Below are 7,366 nucleotides of genomic sequence, written 5' to 3'. Positions count from 1 at the left end.
CCCGACTCATACATTTGTGTGACGGCTCATTGGGTTGACCCCCGGTCGTGGCAAATGATGAAACGAACCGTTGCGTTTCAATTGTTTGATTACCCGCACACGGGTAGAAATATTTTTAAACTCTTGGATAAAGTCATTCGACAATACAAGATTGAAGATAAAATCTTTTCAATATCGTTTGATAACGCGTCCAACAATACGGCCGCGGTTGGCCATTTAAAATTAAAGTATAAACCTATCTGTGATGGAGCGTTTTTTCATAGCCGATGCATTGCACATATTATCAACTTGGCCGTGCAAGATGGGTTAAACGTGATCGAAACGCAAAGAAACAATTTTAAAAGAATGTTACGAGATGTTTTTAGCAACAATTCAACATTTTCAAGATACAAAAAATTTTGTGAAGAAGCTAACTGTCAATGGTTGGGGCCTAACTGGGATTGTCCAACAAGATGGAACTCGACTTGTGAAATGTTTGAGAAAGCCATCCAACAAAAACAATCGTTAATTGCGTTTCATCAAATTTTGTCAAATAGGGGTAAATGTGCACCGTACGATCCTAGAAACTGGTTATTGATTGAGATCGTTACGGAGGTTCTTCAAATTTTTAAATCTTGCACAAGTAGTTTATCCGGGGTTTACTATCCAACAAGCCCCATTGCTTTACCAAAAATTGCTGTCATGTGCACAAAGTTGAGTGACCTTCATTGTAGGGGTGCACCTTATTTTGATATGGGTGTAAAAATGAAAGAAAAATTTAAAAAATATTTTCAAGAACTACCCGCTGTTTTGACCTGTGCTGCTGCGTTAAACCCTTGCATCAATGTTGGTGGTGTTGAAGCTTTAATAGAAAAAATTTGTGATGAGCTAGGGTTAAACGACGATCAAAACCCCTATTATAGCCAAACTTTAAAGAATGATTTCAACACCACCTTGGCAAACATGTATGATGTTTACCTTACAAGATACGGGTCGTCTTCCCAAATTCATGACTCGTTAAGAGCTGTTGCCCAATCCCAATCCCAAACCGACCTTGAAATGGGGATGTACTACATGATTTGGGAAGACGCCGGTAAACGTCAAAGGGTAAACACCCCAAGCAGTGAACTTGGAAGGTATGGTGGTACCAACTTTGTGAAACACATGACTCCGGATGAATTTAGAAGTCTTGATTTGCTGGCTTGGTGGAGAGGTAAGGAGGATGAGTTTCCGATCCTCGCCGCCATGGCCAAAGATTTACTAACGGTCCAAGCTTCCACGGTAGCTTCGGAGTCTGCTTTTTCTGTTTCTGGCAGGGTTATATCGATTAGGAGGACTCGACTCACTCCACCAGCTGTAGAGATGTCGATTTGCTACAAGGATTACTTGGACTCTTTAGACAGGGCACAACATCAACGCTCACTCGAGGGGGAAATGGACTATGAGGCGGCCTTGTATGAAGACGAGGTCAATCAAGGACACACTCAACCAATGACCGATGAAGAAGCCGCGTACGACGATTACCTAAGGAATAGCTCGGGATCGGGTAGCGAAGAAAATGAGTAACAAACATCAACTTGTTAATGTAATCGTGTCTAAACATTCTTTAATGTTTGTATTTTTGAGTTACGAATATGCGATAACGATTTAATGTTTGTATTTTTAATGTAAAAGCTATAAATGAAAGTTATGTGTTTTTAATCTTCCAAGCAAAGAATGCTAACAACGAAACCCTAAACCCTAAAGCAAAAAAAAAAAAAAAAAAAAAAAAAAAAAAAAAAAAAAAAAAAAAAAAAACCGGTTAACCGGTTAGACCGGTTTTTAAAAACCGGTTATAAAAAAACCGGTTTAATAACCGGTTCTAACCGGTTTCTAAACCGGTCCAAACCGGTTTGGCCGGTTTGAGTTTTCAGCAATAATAACCGGTTAATAACCGGTCCGGTTATTAACCGAACCGGTTTTTTTCTGGATAAAAAAAACCGGTCCGGTTAAAAACCGAACCGGTTTTTTCAAAAAAACCGATTTGTGCACCTCTATCTTGAATGCACACCCACATCTTAGCATCTTGATATTTAACATACTGCTCAAACCGATCTTTCCAAGCCACGAAATCGGTTCCCTTAAGCATTTTTGGTGCCTTAGTAGCTGAACCTGCTTCCACTTCCATTTTCACCAGTTCCGTAATATTTATAGAAGTCATCTTTGGAAGAAATACAAACGAGCACTCAAAGAAACCAAAAATAAAAATTTTATTCTGAACAGTACTGTAGGCGAAGTTAAACTTAACTTCGCTTAAGTCTTAACTTCGCTTGAATTCTTAACTTCGCTCCTTTTTAAATTCGCCTGATTAGGCGAAGTTGTAGATAACTTCACTTAAGTTAAGCGAACTTGTGAGGTAGGCGAAGTTGTTAATAACTTCGCTTAACCTTATATCTTCGCCTAAACCCTACAAACAGTAGCGGCAACTTCGCCTGATGAACAATTGTTTTTGCAGGTTTGATTTTGACGTTTTGCGAGGTATGCGAAGGTGTAATGGGTTGTATTTGATGGTGGGAGGTGAGTAAGACACAAAAACTCGGTATATTAACGTAAACTCGTCCCGCGAATAGTCGAACGGAACGATTTCTACACCCGTGTGATAATCCCGAACCACACAATCACGAGCAAATGCTCTGATACCAATTGTAGGTTCCCAGCCTGATCTACACGGAATATCTCGTTCTACGTAGGTGCGGAATCCCTACGTAAGACGATACGAGCGTAGAAGACAATACACGTTAAACACAATCAAACACACGTTACAATAAACAAAGAACACGTTGTATTGCAACTAGAAACACGTGATACACCGATCACTGATTACACGAATTCTAAACCAACTTCTTCAAACAAGCCGTAACCTATCCGTATTTATCATACGACAACTTCGCCTAACATGTTTAGGCGAAGTTGTCACTAACTTTGCTTGTTCAACAAGTTCGCCCATATCAGGCGAACTTGTGAGACAACTTCGCTTAAATCCAAATACAAAACATACTAACTCGATTACAGACACTATATACTGAACTACTGACATCATGTACCAACAATTAGATAGATTAAAAAAGACATTTGTTGTTTTATTTGTAATTTTTCCTTCCTTGTTTAATATAAGCATTTTAACACCGTCTCTACTCTTCACTCGTGATAAAGCAACATATAGTTGACCATATGTTTAAGTTTTAACAAAATTAAATTTCTATTTTCATCACCACCAAATTAACATGTACGAAGTATGGCGAAAAGTTTAATCTCCCGAGTAGATGCAATTTGTCTAAATGGGTAAAACAATACAGCTACAGAACATAGTCTATTAAAACAATATTAGATTATTATTAGTATATGTATATTTAACATAATTTATTCACAAAGGAATTATAAAAAAATGGATGAGAAATCTTTGCCTAATTTCCTAAATGATATATATTAGGAATCAACTATATGTCAACTATACTTGAATGAAAATTAAGTGTTATTGAATATTGGTTAAGACTTTATCTTGAAGATCAATTAATTATAGTATTATGAAAGACTAAATTTTGATTTTAGATTGTCATAACAGTTTGTTTTGTAACATAAATTTAAAATATACTTATAAGAAGAAATGTCTTATATATTGTTCATCTTTTAACATTGATGTGCAACAAATATTTAAATTGATGTGTAAATAAACACGGGTACTATCTTAGAGTAATAAACATTACGATTAATGATGTGTAACAAATGTCTTAGATAAAGTTCATCTTTTGAATCAACATTGAGATGGAAGTTGTTTTGTTGAATCAAAATTGTAAAATTGTTTTGTTGATTTAGAGACTAATTTATTTGTTTGTTTATTATTATACTCATGATATAAGTTATAAAATATTTTAATTTTTCATTTATTTTTGTTAGTCTTTCTATGTTTTTGTATTTGATTCAAATAAGTTACGATGTCTTATAATTCATATAAAATTATCATTTATTTATAAATACAATATTTGCATTTCATTATTTATAAATACAACAACGCCATTATAAATATACCAGATGATATTTTGGTTGGTGATTCATCCGGTTCTATTTCTGATTTGATTGGTTTTATATATTCAGCATTGTTGGAAAATTTAAATGATATTTCATATTTTCAAGAAATGACCATACTTGCACATTTAAATGAGGTTGTCCAAGATATTAATGACAAAATTTTGTCTTTGTTTCTCGAAGAAGAAGTTAAATATCTTAGTTATGATAGTATAGACAAGTCTGATAGTGTTGGTCCTGGTTTCGATCCAGCATTACACTCATCGGATTTTCTAAATGGTTTAAAGATAACCGGTATGCCTAATCATAGATTGGTTCTAAAAGTTGGTATGCCAATTATGTTACTAAGGAATATTGATCAGAAGAACGGTTTATGCAACAGAACCAGATTACAAGTAATTAACTTGGGGAGGCGTTTTATCGAAGTAAAGGTTATTACAGGTACTAACATTGAGTTTCACACTTATATAACTCGTAGTGGTCTAACTCCTTCGGATAAGAAACTGTCATTCGTATTAAAACGAAGACAATATCCTGTTGTGGATTGTTTTGCAATGACCATTAATAAAAGTCAAGGCCAATCACTAGCAAGTGTTGGCATATACCTGCGAGAACCGGTGTCTACACAGGTCAACTATATGTGGCTTTATCACCAGTGAAGAGTAAAGACGGTGTTAAAATGCTTATATTAGACAAGGAAGATAAAGTTATAAATAAAACTACAAATGTGGTTTATAATGAACTATTTAATAATTTATAATTGTAAAATGGATATTATTTAGTTGAATGTTATGTTTTTACATGATTTATATATCAGTTGATGCTAGAAACACGTTGATGGTACATGATTTATATTTTTCCACCCGTGGCGCCCACGGGTCAATAACCTAGTAGATTATATGGCTCCACAACCTTTACAACATGTAAATTCATTTACATAGATTCAATAATACAAACTAATTAATTCGTATGGCATCGTCTACCAAAAGTCGTTCACACAAATTGTTCGTATGCCTTGCACATGGTATTCAAACAATCTCATCCAATCACCACGATATCACACTTTACTAGCACATAAATTTCACAACACGATTAATCTACATACAACCACACCCCCTACTACTTTAGCTATATGTATGGATTTAAACTATTGCCAAATGACAAATCCCCTCTCAAACCACACAACTGATGACACATAAAATCACATATGGATTAATACTTTGCGTACTAATCACCTTTGTTCATGATATCGCAACTATAATATCACATTATATTCATGCACATATACCAACAAGTATGGACTCTCATAACATAACCACACCAACCATATTCCCAACTTACTTGCATTCACGAACATCCGTAACGGAGGGCTCAAAAACGCCCCCTTCTTCCTGCCACTTTGGCAAAGAGGCTTTAATTTCTATTTTACCATGCAGCGGTATGAAGCTTTTGTAATAATTACTTGATTAGTAGTTTTTCTAAAAATTATCTTATATATTATAAATAATAATAGTAATAGTAATAGTAATAATAATAATAATAATAATAATAAGCAACAATAAAAGATGATTACTTTAAATAAATATTAAACACTAAGGTCGTGTTTGCTATGAATGAATGAATAAAAAGGGGGATGGAATGAATTATTCCAAATGAATGAAATAAATCATGTTTGGTTAACATGGATTAATGGAATGAACTATTCCATTAGGAATGTAACTCTTTTCATTTTTAGAATTTTCATTAATTGGGTAAGAGGTGTTTTTTTTCATTCCTTCAAGAAATGGATAAAAATCTATTATTATTATTGTTATTATTATATTCTTAGGTTTATTATTGTATTATCAATAACATTACTATAATTATGTTATTATCATCATTCTTTTTATTTATTATTATAATATAACTATAGTTGTATTATCAATATTATTATTATTATTTAAAATTGGTCAAGTTAAAGTGCATGCATGACTCAATGTTTTTATAATTATTTTTGTTCGGTTTAACGATTTCTTTCTACATACGAGTCCTAGTTAGTATTATTATTATTATTATTATTATTATTAAGAGAGTGATGAATTAATTATTTTATTCCTACATGGTAACCAAACAAGACAATGGAATGGTAATGATTCATTTTATTCCTTTGTCCATTCCATTATCTTATTCATTTCTTCATTCCATTACCCAATACCAACCCTACCCTAAATAAAAATTATTTTATTAGAAACCATCAAAAGTACAAGATGATAAAACACATTCTCTTAAACGTATCCCGACAAATAACTTTCATGAACCGTACATAAAATAATAATCGTTGGGTGCAAAATTTACAATTGTCCAAGTCAGTTCATCATGGTGCGCCGGTAAGATGGATCCCGATGAATAAGCCTTTTTTTATTTACAAGGTATTTTAGTCATCTATAAAATTTTAAAAATTTAACCTTCATCCATTTTAGAGACAATTTATATAACGTTTATGCATAAGTTAGGCTCAAAACTCAAAAGTGAGTTTTAAACTCAAAAGTAAGATGGATCCCGATGAATAAGCCTTTTTTTATTTACGAAGTAAATTAGTCATCTATAAAATTTTAAAAATTTAACCATCCATTTTAGAGACAATTTATATAACGTTTATGCATAAGTTAAGCTCAAAACTAAGTGAGTTTTAAACTCAAAAGTGAGTTTTAATACTTGATGACCAAAAGTGAAATCTTTATATACCATGAGATCACGTATATTTAAATAAAGTGTTATTTGAAGAGGTAAATAGTTATCAAATTCCACACTCGTGCGCGCGTATTTTTATTTTTTTCATCAACAAACTTAACAAGAACTAGAGATGTTCAACGAAACCGGTTCCTGGAATCGAACCAGTGGACTCGAACCGGACCCGAACCGGTTCCTACCCGTTTTTTGTAGGAACCGGACCCTATCTGATTCAACCCGATGATCCGTGACCGGTTCTTGCATTTCTGAGTGGGGGCGGGTAGGAACCGGAACCGAACCGGAACCGGTTCTGGAACCTAACCATCCGGAACCGGTTCCTAACCGGTTCTAGCCGTTGGATCGAATATAGCCGTTGGAAATCGTTTTTTTTGGCCGTTTTTTGACCGTTGGGGTCAAAAATGGCCGTTTTTTGGCTCCCCCAAGCACCCCACTACTAGTATAAATAGGTATTTGGTGTCATGGGTTCATCACAACACTCAAAACGCAAACCCGAACGCAAAAAAATACAAAAAAAACGCTATTACAACGTTTTGAGTTCTCTAATCTCTTGTTTTCTCTTCTTCTATATTCATATTTGTTGTTATGGCTGCCTCAC

This window comes from Bidens hawaiensis, unplaced genomic scaffold (genome assembly GCF_021521415.1).
Source record: "Bidens hawaiensis isolate Kalapana, Puna unplaced genomic scaffold, B.hawaiensis_p1.1 tig00024272_1, whole genome shotgun sequence".
In the NCBI taxonomy this organism is placed as follows: domain Eukaryota; kingdom Viridiplantae; phylum Streptophyta; class Magnoliopsida; order Asterales; family Asteraceae; genus Bidens; species Bidens hawaiensis.
This window is presented reverse-complemented; position numbering follows the sequence as displayed.